At 49.3% G+C, this 15,073-nt stretch overlaps 1 protein-coding gene across 2 annotated transcripts in view; it reads left to right on the top strand.

Moving 5' to 3' along the window:
- Positions 1-1,816: 1,816 nt before the first annotated feature.
- Positions 1,817-15,073, top strand: part of GDPD5 (glycerophosphodiester phosphodiesterase domain containing 5) — a 194,500-nt gene continuing 181,243 nt past the window's right edge. The window contains exon 1 of one of the 2 annotated variants that reach the window (XM_081860460.1): positions 1,817-1,952. The gene's annotated coding sequence lies outside the window, so the exon portion shown is untranslated. The remainder of the gene's footprint in view (positions 1,953-15,073) is intronic. The other variant, XM_081860461.1, reaches the window with a different exon arrangement.

Below are 15,073 nucleotides of genomic sequence, written 5' to 3' on the forward strand. Positions count from 1 at the left end.
AGCATCTGCTTTGCATGCAGAAGGTGTCAGGTTCAATCTCCTGGCACGGCTGGGAATCCTGGAGCTGCTGCTGCTGCTGCCAGCCAGTGCTGGGAATACTGAGCTAAACGGCTACACAAAGCTTCCTGCGTTCCCCAGCTGAACTCAAAATCTTTCTGTGCTACAGGGATGAATGCTGGGAGATGTTTGAAAAATAGGTGCTGGGGCTGATTTCCTCGGAAGCAGCAAAAGTTTGCTTACTGTAGCAACCCTTTCCTCTCTGGATGCATGCAGGCCGAGGCAGCAATTCTTCAAACAGCTCTTGTTTATTCACAGGCCAGAACTGAACTGAACTGAAGGGTTCAGCCAGCCTGCTTATATAGAGCTCCACTACAAAGCAACGGTGGGACGTTGGTGGCGCTGTGGGTTAAACCACAGAGCCTAGGACGTGCCGATCAGAAGGTCGGTGGTTCAAATCCCCGCGACGGGGTGAGCTCCCGTTGCTCGGTCCCTGCTCCTGCCAACCTAGCAGTTCGAAAGCACATCAAAGTGCAAGTAGATAAATAGGTACCACTCCAGCGGGAAGGTAAACGGCGTTTCCGTGCGCTGCTCTGGTTCTCCAGAAGCGGCTTAGTCATGCTGACCCGTACACCGGCTCCCTCGGCCAATAAAGCGAGATGAGCACCGCAACCCCAGAGTCGGTCATGACTGGACCTAATGGTCAGGGGTCCCTTTACCTTTTTACAAAGCAACAGTAACAACTTTCTGTAACTATCCAATCACTGAATGTCACTTTCAATCCCTTATTTGCATATGTGGACCTGAGTGAAAACTATCTACAGTATTTCCCCCTGCTGGCCCAGGGTGAGAACTTCAGTACATAATAGGTTTAATACATAGAAGCCAACTCCTAGGGGTCGAGGTCCCTTCGGCTGCCCCAATAAAATATTTGTAGGGGGGCAGCTCCCCCCCAGTTAATAAACATTGCCATTCAAATAGTGTGCGCGCGCCGTGTCTTGTGATCGATTATGTGGGACGGGGCTTAGGCTTACCTGCCCCCCAATATTTTATTCAAGTTGCGCCCCGCCCCCCCCCCCCGGTTTAATAATATAAGGTCCCGGGGCTGAATGTTGCTGGAAACCAAACGCTTCCCTACCTGGCTGAGACCGGAAAGCGAACGGTTCCCAAACCGAAAGGTGCCGGGGCTGAAGGCTGGGTCTCCCCGGACTCTCTGCCTGCCGTGACCCTTTCCTGGCTGAAAACGGGCCAAAATCACCTTCCCGCCGGGGAGAAAGAAAGGTCCCGGGGCTGAACTGCGTTATAGTCTCCGCTTTCCTGGCTGGCTGCGTGGCTGGGCGGGTCCGGGCGCGGAGAGCTCCGCCTCTGCTTCCTCCCTCTCCTCGCTCGTCTTCGGGCGCCCGGGTTGGAGCAGACGCGGTTCTCTCGGCCGTCCTGGAAGCCCGGTGGCTCGGAGCCGCGATGACCCAGCCCGGGGCTACTCGAGCGGGGTAGCCGAAGCGCCGCCAAGCCGGCCGGGATTAGGAGAAGCGGGAGAAGGGGGAAAGAGGGAGAAGGAGGAGGAGGGCGCACGGCTGGGGCGCCTTGGAGAGCTCGCTTTTGTTCCGCTCCTTGGCGCTGCGGCAACTCCGCCGCCGCCGCCTGCCCGGAGCGCAGAGCCTCGGGGGGGAAAGAGAGAGAAGCAAGAGACGGGCCCGGCCGCTCCCCGCCCTTCCCCGGCTCTGGGTCCCGCAGGGCCGCCGCTGCGCGCGAGAGGAACACGGCAGAGTCCGGCCAAGGGTCGCTTGCGCCCGGCGCGCCGCGCCTCGCCTCGCCTCTCCAAAGGCACCGAGGTGCCGCCGCCGCCGCTGCCGCCGCCGAGGTTACACAAGCGCGCCGAGGTTACAGGAAGGCGCCGAGGCAGCCCCACAAGTGCCCGCCGGAGCCGGAGCGTTTCGCGACCGAGGCGAGCCAAGGTAAGCGCGGCGCCTCGCCGGGACGCCCAGGCGCGGTTTGCGCGCCCCTTCCCCAAAAACCCAGCGCGCCGGGGACTCCTCGCGCTCAGGCTTTTTGCGCGCTCGGGGACGTGGGCTAGGTTGGAGTGGGGGTGCTCTATGGGGTCTGTGGAATCGAGCCTTGTTTTCAACCCCGGTGTTAGTGGCTTTCCCTAGAGCGCAGAAGAAGCGCTCCTTAACGCGCGGCTTGGATACGCGCAAGTGTGAGGTTCTTCGGGTTGCCAACTTGCCCGGGTGGTTCTGCTCCTGTGGCTTTGAGAGGAGCTCGGCCGGGGTAGCCTGCTAAGCGCAGAAAGGCGGAATTGTGCCGGCGTAGCCACGGAGGCAAGGTTAAAAGTTGGCAACCCTAGGAGTGGCTGCGGATCCCATTTCAACTCCGTTCCATCTATGCAAGTTTGCTGGTAGGCAGGTACAGCTGCCTTCGGTGGGGCTTACTCCGAAGTAAGTAGGGCATGCATAGGAATGCATTCTCAGGTGCATTTTTTGTTAAACAAAACAGGAGAGAGATCACCCAACTTAGATTCCTGTATCTTGTTATTCCTTGCCGCTGGTCTTTGGGTTGTGGTGGGCTATATGCATTGTTTGTGTTTATATGTGAATTATCCTCTCTGAGAGGGGCTGTACTGAAGATGGTGCCACCTCCCTTGAGTAAAGCGATCGACTTTACTAGATCAAGGGAAGTAATAGTGCCACTGTATTCTGCTCTGGTCAGACCTCACCTGGAGTACTGTGTCCAGTTCTGGGCACCACAGTTCAAGAAGGACACTGACAAACTGGAACGTGTCCAGAGGAGGGCAACCAAAATGGTCAAAGGCCTGGAAACGATGCCTTATGAGGAACGGCTAAGGGAGCTGGGCATGTTTAGCCTGGAGAAGAGGAGGTTAAGGGGTGATATGATAGCCATGTTCAAATATATAAAAGGATGTCACATAGAGGAGGGAGAAAGGTTGTTTTCTGCTGCTCCAGAGAAGCGGACACGGAGCAATGGATCCAAACTACAAGAAAGAAGATTCCACCTAAACATTAGGAGGAACTTCCTGACAGTAAGAGCTGTTCAACAGTGGAATTTGCTGCCAAGGAGTGTGGTGGAGTCTCCTTCTTTGGAGGTCTTTAAGCAGAGGCTTGACAACCATATGTCAGGAGTGCTCTGATGGTGTTTCCTGCTTGGCAGGGGGTTGGACTCGATGGCCCTTGTGGTCTCTTCCAACTCTATGATTCTATGACTTCTTTTCATTCCTCTAAGTCTCTTGTGCTGTGTTGGTTGCACGGTAGGTAGATGTTCATCAGGTGCAGCTCACCCCCTTCCTTACCCCCTCAGCATCCCAATACCCTGATGGGGAGTAGTTGAACTTCTGCACAGCAGCCCTGTTGGGAGAGAAAAGGTGGCAACCCATCCTCTTTGGCACGGGGTGGGGGTAGCGGGCTGCACCATTTAAATGAATGAACTGGACATTGAATGAACCATGGCTCAAAGATCTCTGGCTCCTCATTGCCCAAATCTACAATGTAAGTGCTTTGGGGCTAGGACTTGTTGTCTCTGACCACATCTGCTCTGTACCTTTAAAGCACTACGCTACTGCTTTAAGCAGTCATGGCATCCCCCAAAGAATCCTGGGAGATGTAGTTTGCTGAGGCTACGGAGAGGTGTAAAGAGACCCCCTATTCCCCTCACAGAGCTATATAATTTGCAGAGAGGTTTAACCGGCAGTCCCTTCTCCCAGGGAACTCTGGGAGTTGTAGCTCTGTGAGGGAAATAGGGGGTCTCCCACCAATGCTTACCACTCTTGAGAAACTACACTTCCCAGAATGCTTTGGGGGAAGTCCTGGCTGTGGTACAAGAGGGCTCTAAATATTATGGAGCGGCTGTGACCTCTGCTTATGCTACTGTGAAGCAGGGATGAACGGAGACTGGACTCTGTTGGTTGACAGCAACAGAACTAGGTTCTCCCACCCAATTTGGTGGCTGAAACGAAGCGATGTGACTAGAAGTGGATTTTGCATGTGTGTGAAAGGCCTGTGAGCTCATCTCTGCTCTGAAAGCAAATTCCTAGGGTTCAGGAGGTGCTCTGGCCACACCCTGTTCTTTCCTTCTAACTGTATGGCTGCTTCCAGGTGATCTGTGCATTGTGTGTTTATCCTGATACGTTCGCAGGGAGGTTAGACGAAGTTGCGTGAAACAAGTGTTGTTCCACCTTTTTTGCTGCATCTCCCCATCACTTCCGTAATAGCAAAAAAAGAAAAAAGTACAATCTTTTTGTGGAGGGAAGCGGGTTTGTGTGCGAGGCCTCCCAATCGGATATTACTGCTCAACCTGACTGTCCCATTCTGTTCCTTGCCCGCCTTCCCCTGCCTTGAAAATAACAACAGTCTGGAAGCCCCTAACATCTTTTTCACCTGCTTGTGCTTGGGTGCTGTTTGTTGATTTATTTTTCTATTTCTGGCCTCCGTTTTGTGCTTCATCCCACAGTCACCTGCCCAGGTGGGTTACATAAACTGAAACGCAATCACGACATTGTTGTTGTTTAGTCATGTCCGACTCTTCGTGACCCCCTGGACCAGAGCATGCCAGGCACTCCTGTCTTCCACTGCCTCCCGCAGTTTGGTCAGACTCATGTTTGTAGCTTCGAGAACACTGTCCAACCATCTTGTCCTCTGTCGTCCCCTTCTCCTTGTGCCCTCCATCTTTCCCAACATCAGGGTCTTTTCCAGGGAGTCTTCTCTTCTCATGAGGTGGCCAAAGTATTGGAGCCTCAGCTTCAGGATCTGTCCTTCCAGTGAGCACTCAGGGCTGATTTCCTTCAGAATGGAGAGGTTTGATCTTCTTGCAGTCCATGGGACTCTCAAGAGTCTCCTCCAGCACCAGAATAATAATAATCAACAAATGATTATTATTATTACGAAATAAATGATTATTACGAAATAATAATCAACAACTGGAAAAATAGAAATGTGGGGGTTCTAGCAAAAATTGCGAAGTGGATCTGACAAAGTGTGAGATCCACTCATGTTTTGGGTAAAGGACCATGTGTCAGGGATAGGGAGGCTGAGGCCTTGTGGCCCTCAAACCTCTCTGAAGGCCATGCTCCGTCCTCAGCCCTGCCTCTTCTCTCCACAGAATTTCTTGAGTGTTTTCTCTTGTCCTTGCACTCTGAGGATGATATTCCTTGTTTGCCTGGATGGAGAATAGAGATGGATGCATGAGAAAATTTGTTGCTCCTCCCACTTTTGCTTCTAGCCTTGCCCACCTGCATGTGGCCCCTGAAAGCTTGCCTAGGAAGGAAGGCGGTCCCTGGGCTGTGAAAGGTTTCCCACCCCTGTATTATACTGGGAAGTCCGTTCTGTGATTACCGTATTTTTCGCTCTATAAGACTCACTTTCCCCCCTCCAAAAATGAAGGGGAAATGTGTGTGCGTCTTATGGAGCGAATGCAAGCTTTGGCGAAAGCCTGGAGAGCGAGAGGGATCGGTGCGCACCGACCCCTCTCACTCTCCAGGCTTCAGAAAGCTATTCGCAAGCCTTTGGAGCACGGCGGGAGTTCCCGCTGGGTTCCGAAGGCTTGCAGATAGTAGCCTGCAGCCCGAAGCCCGGGGAGTGCAGCGCTGCGCACCCCAGGCTTCAGGCAGCTATCCGCAGCGCTTGCCACCACTCCCGGACCTGTTCTGGGGGCTGGGGTCAGGGGAAGCTCAGGCTTTTCCCCCTTTATTTCCCCCCCCCCAAAACTAGGTGTGCCCTATGGTCCGGTGCGCCCTATAGAGCGAAAAATATGGTTGTTCATACGCCTCCCTCATCTTCCTGCTCCTTTCTGCCAAAGCGTTTTGGAACTGGCTTGCCATTAAAACTGATGCTCAGCGTGTCCAGGGTTGTAGCAGAATGTGTATTTTTGAAGTTAATGTTTCCCCGACGTCTTGGACGAGCGTCTCTTGGCTCGCTCGGCTGACTTCGTTCCGCTCGTGCCATAAATCTCTGCTTCACTTAGTTTAGGACGGAACTATTTGTCTCTCTTCTTCCCTGGCCGAATCTGGACAGGAGAGGTGGCTGCGATGGTCTCACCCTCTACCCAAAAGGCCACATCTTCCTATAGCGTTTCCACAGTGACCTGTGCAAATCCCTCGTGGGAATTTGCACAGAAGTCTTGAGGCAAATGTACGATCATCCTTGCGGGGAGCTGATGTTTCCATGCCAGCGGGAATATCCCAAACTCAAAAGAGATCTCCCTTGACATTTGTTAGTGCAATTTATTTTCCTGTTAGCTACCCTGTCTGCCTTCCCCAACTTGGTGCCCTCCAGATGTTCTATTATTGATCACGTCAATATCCCAACTTTCCCCCAAGGACCTCAAGCACATGGTTCTCCCTCCTGCCCATTTTACCCCCTCATGACAATCCTGCGACGTAGGTTAGGCTTAGAGGCAGTGTCTGGCCCAAGGACACGCTCAACAAGTTTTCTATGGCTGAGTGAGGATTTGAACCCTGGTCTCCCTGTGGCTTAAACCACAGAGCGTAGGCCTTGCCGATCAGAAGGTTGGCGGTTCGAATCCCCGCGACGGGGTGAGCTCCCGTTGCTAGGTCCCTGCTCCTGCCAACCTAGCAGTTCGAAAGCAGTCAAAGTGCAAGTAGATAAATAGGTACTGCTCTGGTGGGAAGGTAAACGGTGTTTCCGTGCGCTGCTCTGGTTTGCCAGAAGCGGCTTAGTCATGCTGGCGACATGACCTGTACGCCGGCTCCCTCGGCCAATAAAGCGAGATGAGCACTGCAACCCCAGAGTTGGCCACGACTGGACCTAATGGTCAGGGGTCCCTTTACCTTTACCTTACTCCCAGGTCTGAGTCTGACACTGCCCTACACTGGCGCTGTTCTTGTTTTGAACTACGACTCCCACCTTCACCCTGAACCGGCATGGCTGTCTGCTGCCAGCACTGCTCGAAATTAGCCAGGCACCAGGCGCGTTTTGCACCTGGCTTTCGACCCGGGAGCCAGTGGCTGATAAGTCGGTTGTGAAAACACGCCTGGTGAATTTCGAACACTGCTCTGCTTCTCCACCCCAGCCACAATGTTTTGTAAAGGTCAAAACATTTGGTTTGTGTTTCTTTTTAAATTTGTGCTTGACACCTAAATAGAACTTAAAGCAGTCTTCCTCAGATTTCTTTGGGGGTGTTTTGTTGTTTAGTCGTTTAGTCATGTCCGACTCATCAGGCTCTTTTCCAGGGAGTCTTCTCTTCTCATGAGGTGGCCAAAGTCTTGGAGCCTCAGCTTCAGGATCTGTCCTTCCAGTGAGCACTCAGGGCTGATTTCCTTCAGAACGGATCGGTTTGATCTTCTTGCAGTCCATGGGACTCTCAAGAGTCTCCTCCAGCACCAGAATTCAAAAGCATCAATTCTTCGGCAATCAGCCTTCTTGATGGTCCAGCTCTCACTTCCATACATCACTACTGGGAAAACCATAGCTTTTACTATACGGACCTTTGTTGGCAAGGTGATGTCTCTGCTTTTTAAGATGCTGTGTAGGTTTTTCATTGCTTTTCTCCCAAGAAGCAGGCGTCTTTTAATTTTGTGGCTGCTGATGGGACCAGTGGCCATGGTCTTCGTTTTTTGATGTTGAGCTTCAGACCATATTTTGCGCTTTCCTCTTTCACCCTCAATAAAAGGTTCTTTAATTCCTCCTCACTTTCTGCCATCAAGGTTGTGTCATCTGCATATCTGAGGTTGTTGATATTTCTTCTGGCAATCTTAATTCCGGCTTGGGATTCATCCAGCCCAGTCTTTCGCATGATGAATTCTGCATATAAGTTAAATAAGCAGGGAGACAATATACAGCCTTGCCGTACTCCTTTCCCAATTTAGAACCAATCAGCTGTTCCATATCCAGTTCTAACTGTAGCTTTTTGTCTCACATAGAGATTTCTCAGGAGACAGATTTTGGGGGTGTTATCTGTACGGATATCCTAGACCACCTGAGCAAGATTAATGGTACCTCATCAGCTTACCCAGGAGGAGTGGGCTGGGTCAACGTGAGCAATTAAGAGCCTTCCTTAATGTCTTAATAAGCCTGATGGCTAGGACAAGCTGATGGCACCATGGAGATGTTACAGCTGAAAGCGCCTTCAGATCTGAGCACTTCTCTCTCGGGGCAGGAGGGAGGGAGATGTTGGCAAAGGTGGGACCTGTGTGCTGGTTCTGCGGACGGTGAAGGGATGTGATTTATGCCAAAGCCCTCTCCGGAGCAGAGGAAGGCAGCTACTCCAGGCTCCAGGCCAAATAATGTTGCAAGGAATCTCTCTTTTAATGTGGCAGCCCCTGTCCCTCTGGAACTCCCTGCCACTTGATATTATGCCTGTGCTTTTATTGCCCTGGTTTCAATGCCTGCCAAAAACCTTATCATTTGGGCAAGCCTGATGAGGCATGCTGTTGTATTGTGTACACTAGTTTCTTCTTTTGAACTGTCAATTTTATCTATGTTTTGAGCTCCCGCCCCCCCCCCCGCTGTCATACTGGCAAAGAGGTCGTCTTTTGCTTGCTTTAAAGAATCAGCTGGCCTCTTCCGCAACAGGACCCCTTTGCAGAGAAATTGGGCAGCCAGGCTCCAATTGCGGGCGCCTGTCGCTCCCATGCCCTCGACCCTGTGCGTATTTCTACTGGGGGTTTCCGAGCTCGCCTGGGAGCCATGGAGCGAGCGAGGCGAAGCGAAGTGCTCCACTTGCCCTGTAATGGATTGGAAGAATCCTATTGACACGGTGGATATGAAAGGTTGGGAATGAAGCGTTCCCGAGCTGTCCAAAGGAAATAAAAGAAATCGGATTAATGAGCAGAGGTGGGAAATTAGGAAGGGCCTGTGTGTGCATGGAGCTGCAGAAAAAAATTTGTGGCAATGCCTTGCCTCCTTCTCAGGATTCCTTTTCTCATCTGCTCTAAGGCTGTCCTTAAATAACTGCAAGGTGGTGTCGGTGGCGTCGCGCAGCGAGGAAGAACATTGAACTGTGAGCTTTTAAATCCTCACTTCGGCTAAGCAGAGATTTCCGCCCGCTGGGTGGCCTTCGGTAACTGCTCTCTTTCAGCCTTTTGGACCCCCCCCCCCCTTCAGATGGGTGTGAAACTGGACTACCTGATACAGGCATTTAAAAGGTGGTGGAGGACTTGAGAAATGGCTTTGAGCTGCCTACAAATGGGCTTCCCCTTTTTTAAAGTATATCTTTATTGATTTAAAGTAAATACATTTATGGGAAAACAAACATACAAGCAAACAAGCAAATAATGGAGAAGTCAAACAAACAACCACAACATAATTTTAATTTCTTTCTTTATAAGTTTTATAAATGATTTCAATACAGTGGTACCTCAGGTTACATACGCTTCAGGTTACAGACTCCGCTAACCCAGAAATAGTGCTTCAGGTTAAGAACTTTGCTTCAGGATGAGAACAGAAATCGTGCTGTGGCAGCGCGGCGGCAGCAGGAGGCCCCATTAGCTAAAGTGGTGCTTCAGGTTGAGAACAGTTTCTGGGTTAAGAACGGACCTCCGGAACAAATTAAGTACTTAACCCGAGGTACCACTGTATCGGGAATATAAATTATGCTAGTTAGACTGATTTGTTGTTTCCTACAATGAAATTTATTATTATTATTATTAATTTCATTTCTATACCGCTTTACATTTTAAAGAAAACCAAAAACAATTTGTGACACATAAAAACACATCAAATCAAGCAATCCTAAATAAAACCAATTCAAGCTTCCTTGAAAATATTTCAGATCCTTCTCTGAGTGACCTTTTGCTTCCCCCATGTTTACCTACTTAATTTATAGGGCTGCGCCATAGCAGAAGGACTCTGGGAAGCCCGTGTGGTGTAGTGGTTAGAGTGTTGGACTAGGACCTGGGAGTTCCGGGTTCAAGTCCCCACACTGCCCTGAAGTTCACTGGGCGACCTTGGAATCAGCCACTGCACCTACCTCACAGGATCGTCGTAGGGATTAACTGAGGAGGGGGGATGTACCCCTTGGAGAAAAAGGTTTGATATAAATGCAATAAATAATCTCTTCTTTTGACCTGCTTAAGGAAGCTGGTGGGACCAGCCAGGTGGAGCTCTCAGTTGCCAACCTGCCAACCCAGAAATCTCGACGTGGTCACAATTGGACCCACGTCAGTCGCAAAATGCGCCTAGCTCCTGGCTAGTTTCTAACACTGTTGGGGAACCCGAGATCAGTGTTAGAATTTAGCCAGGTGTCAGGCGTGTTTTGCTACTGGCATGGGTCCAATTGCGACCACGTCGTGATCTTTGGGTTGGTGAAGAAGAAGAAGAAGAGTTTGGATTTGATATCCCGCCTTTCACTCCCTTTAAGGAGTCTCAAAGCGGCTCACATTCTCCTTTCCCTTCCTCCCCCACAACAAACACTCTGTGGGGTGAGTGGGGCTGAGAGACTTCAAGGAAGTGTGACTGGCCCAAGGTCACACAGCAGCTGCATGTGGAGGAGCGGAGACGCGAACCCGGTTCCCCAGATTCCTTGAAGCTTGAATTTGCTTTATTTGATGTTTTAATGGGTTGTAAACCACTTTGAAATTTTCTTGCTTTCTTAGAAAGCATTATAGAAATAGAAAGCAGTATAGAAATAATAATACAGTTATATCTCGGGTTACAGACGCTTTGGGTTGTGTTTTTTCGGGTGACGGACTGCCGAAACCTGGAAATACCGGAACGGGTTACTTCCGGGTTTCGGCGGTCGCGCATGCGCAGAAACGCCAAATCGCAACCTGCTTGTGCGCAGACGCGCCACTGCGCTTTGCGAACACTGCAGGTTGCGAATGTGAGTCCCGCACAGATCACGTTCACAACCCGAGGATCCACTGTAGAAGTAATAATAATAATAATAATATACAAAACAACTTCACTGCAAAAAAATGCCTAGACATTCCATTGTGGCAACTGCCTATATGATGATCCTGGGCTGCAAATGCTGTCATCTTTGGCTGCTGGCGAAGGCTCAGCTCATGACCAAGCGGAGATTTTGGCAGCTTTGACGCAGAGCGTTCACTCTGGAGCAGCTCTGTGTTTGAACATAAGAAAAGCCTGCCGGATCAGTCCAAAGGCCTGTCTCGTCCAGCGTCCTGTTCTCTCACAGGAGCCACAAGATGCCTTGTGGGAAACGCCCAGGCAGGGACCTGAGGTGCAGCGGCGCTTTCCCAACCTGCAATACTCATTGGCTGGCATTTGAGGCCTAGCACTCTGGCACTTGGATGTAGCACGTACCCTTATCCTCCACGAATTTCTCCAATCCGCTTCTAAAGCCATCCGAGTTGGTCATCAGTACACCTTGTGGCGGTGAGTTCCGCAGGTTAAAGACGCGCTGTGTGCAGACATACTTCGATGTGCGGGTCCTGAACTTCCCAGTGTTCAGCTTTGTTGCATGTCCCCAAGGGGCATAAAAAAGTTTTCTTTACAACACACCATACATAATTTTTATACTGTACACCTTTTCCCGGTCTCCTCTTAACTCTGCATTTCTCTCAACTAAAAATTCCCAGTTGCTGTAACAAACAGGGCAGTCACTTCACCCCCTCAATTATTTCAGTTGCCTTTCTCTGAACTTTCCCCAACCCTACAGTATCCTCCTTTTGCGTGTTCAGACCCAGAAACCTCCCCCCTAAATAAATTCACACTTGACTCAAATTTTTGGTTTGGTTTTTGGCAGAATTTAGGCCACTACTTTATTGATTACAGCAATTGACTGGTTGCATAGACTCTGGTTCGACTAGCTCCCAGCCATGCAGGTAGCGCTGACCCGTGGCACCAGCATAGGTCAGCCAAGGGTGAACACCTGGATAAGCGGAAAGCCGGGAACGGGCTCACTCTGCCACCCAAATGTCCCCCTGGACTCCGGCACGGGCACAACCCCCTCTCAGGGGTTGACCAAACCATCGAGTCCCTGGATTCCTTTAACGGAATACCCTTCACATAGGGATGGCGAGAGCCTTCTCCCATCCCTATCACCTGAACCAGAGCCTATCCGCAACCTTACAAGTTGTGACGATTTGCTATGCAGCAAGCGAAACCCAAAAGGCAACAGCCAATCAGCCAAGTGGGGGGAAATTCCTGTCGTGCCCCTGTCCCAATGACAGACGACACACGACAGCATAGCAAGGTCAAGCTCACAGCCCTAAAAGTAGGGAGAGGTGGGCGCGTGTTCCGAATGCATGCGCCAAAAGAGGAAGCTCTGGGTCCCGTGCATGGGCATAAATAGGTCCCTCAAACCATTTGGACTGCGTTCCATTGGCCAGATTGCACCCAGCTTCGAGGGACCTACCAATTGGGTATTGTGGCTGAGCAATCATACCCACCCACAACACAGGGTGTCGGTTGTCCAGGTCTCACCGCAATATGTGCCCTCTTTAAGGGAGGACCCGCTTTAGCATTCTGCTCAAAGCAACATTCCTCCGTGTTTTCCCCATTTAGCTTTTGCACCCCCCCTTTTTGGGGGGGGAAAATCTGACTTTTCCTTTTTTTTTTAACACAATGGAACAGATGCTCCATTTCCCTGGGTGTAAATTTCCTAAGCCCACAGCTGTTTGTGTATGAGCATAAGCAGAATATGTCTCTTGCATCCCAATAAACCCTGATTGATGGGACTTAGCAGGCAAATCTAGAGGGAAATGGGTTCAGGGACAGGGACCAAATATACGATGCAAGAGGAGAAGGCGTATTCTTACCCCACCAACCCACAACTGAGCATCTGAACAGCTATTAATTCCCCCTCTCTACTTAAATAGGCTTTTTAGCATATTTATACACCCATACCAGGTGTTTTGCATGAAACTGTTAACAGTCTAATGCAATGTATCTAGCAGCATATTTTTAAAATGCGTTGTTAAGCAGAAATGCTTCACGGTGTTTGGGACTTTTTAATGCAGTCTGGTGCAACCTGCCACAGAGCAACTTCACGTTGGTCAGACCTCACCTGGAGTATTGTGTCCAGTTCTGGGCACCACAGTTCAAGAAGGACACTGACAAACTGGAACGTGTCCAGAGGAGGGCAACCAAAATGGTCAAAGGCCTGGAAACGATGCCTTATGAGGAACGGCTAAGGGAGCTGGGCATGTTTAGCCTGGAGAAGAGGAGGTTAAGGGGTGATATGATAGCCATGTTCAAATATATAAAAGGATGTCACATAGAGGAGGGAGAAGGGTTGTTTTCTGCTGCTCCAGAGAAGCGGACACAGAGCAATGGTTCCAAACTACAAGAAAAAAGATTCCACCTCAACATTAGGAAGAACTTCCTGACAGTAAGAGCTGTTTGACAGTGGAATTTGCTGCCAAGGAGTGTGGTGGAGTCTCCTTCTTTGGAGGTCTTTAAGCAGAGGCTTGACAACCATATGTCAGGAGTGCTCTGATGGTGTTTCCTGCTTGGCAGGGGGTTGGACTCGATGGCCCTTGTGGTCTCTTCCAACTCTATGATTCTATGATTCTATGATTCTACGTAACCAGTGTGGTGTAGTGGTTAGAAGAATATTGGGATCTGTGAGACACGGGTTCGAATCGCCACTCGGCCATGAAGCTCACTGGGTGCCCTGGGCCTAGGCAGTCTCTCTCGTCCTAACCTGCCTCACAAGGTTGTTGTGGGGACGAGAACAAATGTACGGCCACCTTGAGCACCTTGGAGGCTGTGTTAGAAACTCAGATATTTAACCTAGGCCCCAAATAGCTTCTTAAACCAAGGTTACAGTCGCCAAAATGGAATGTCTAGCCTCTTTCTTTTGAAAGATAATCTTTATTAGTTATTTAGTTGCATACTATACATACACATATTACATTACATTTTACATTTGTACTTGGTCCTAAGAGCTGACTTCCCTCCTTCCTCCTTCCGGCTTTTTTATGTCGTCTCTAACTTTTCACATTGTCTTTATCCATTTTGTATATAGTTCTTCTTCTTCCACTTTTGTCCATAAAATGTCTGTAAACAAATAAATCTTTCTATATATACAATTCTTGTTGTCCGTCTATATTCATTTACAAATACTATTAGTTACATTGGTCACATTATACATTTTTACTTCTTATTGTTATTATTGTCCAGTAAATTTCTTTGTATTTTCCCATTATGAGGTTTATTTTGATTCTATTAGTTTCACTGTTTCACCTTATCTTTCCTATATATGACATAAATTTTTCCCATTCTTTTTGAAATGTTTCGTCACCCTGTTGTCAAATTTCCCCTGTTAATTTGGCTATTTCTGCATACTCCATAACCTTGTACTGCCACTCTTCTACTGTTGGCAATTGTTGCTGTTTCCACATCTGGGCCAGCAATAACCACACCGCTTTTGTTGCATATAGGAACAGTTTCTGGTTATTCTTATTAATATCCTCTCCCACCATTCCCAACAAGAATGACTCTGTTTCCCCCAAAAAACGTGTACCTAAAGATCTTCTTTAGTTCATTGTATATGTTTTCCCAATAAGTTTTCACCTTGTTACATGACCACCACATGTGAAAGAAACTGCTTTCTTTCACCCCACATTTCCAACAATTATTGTTTGTTCAATTTTTTACTAAGTTTTTGTTTTTCAAATGACGGACTGACTGTGACTGATTCTCAGTTGAACACCTGGCAACCTGGAGCTAGGTTAAGAGCTTTGAGAACCTAAAGAAGAAAAATCACTTGATCCAAACAGTTCGTTTTTCGATTGGCCTATCCCGACCTCTTTTCCCAAATGGCGACTGCTCCTAATCAGGCTGCGCAGAAAAAGCAATTTGGTTCCAGAAATTCATTCTGATTGTGCAGATAAAATACGACCGATAGAATGGTACAGGATGTGGGTGTTAGTGTGTGAAAACAGTCTGGATCCATTGATCCCTGGATGGAGAGATCAGAAGCAATCCTGGCCCTTGGGCATCAATCACTTGGTCGCAGGTGGCCGATAGCCAAGTGCAATATGTGCCTAGCTAATTTCGGACACTGCTTGGAGAAGAGGTGAGATCTGAATGCAACAGATAAACGAAAGTCAGCTCTTCAAATTTCTATGTTTCCCAGCTGTACCAAACTCCATTTATCTTGTCTCTTCTTTGCTACAGTAGGAATTCTGGTCTCTGACCAG

Source organism: Podarcis erhardii (assembly GCF_964252035.2).
Source record: "Podarcis erhardii genome assembly, chromosome: 4".
Classification (NCBI taxonomy): domain Eukaryota; kingdom Metazoa; phylum Chordata; class Lepidosauria; order Squamata; family Lacertidae; genus Podarcis; species Podarcis erhardii.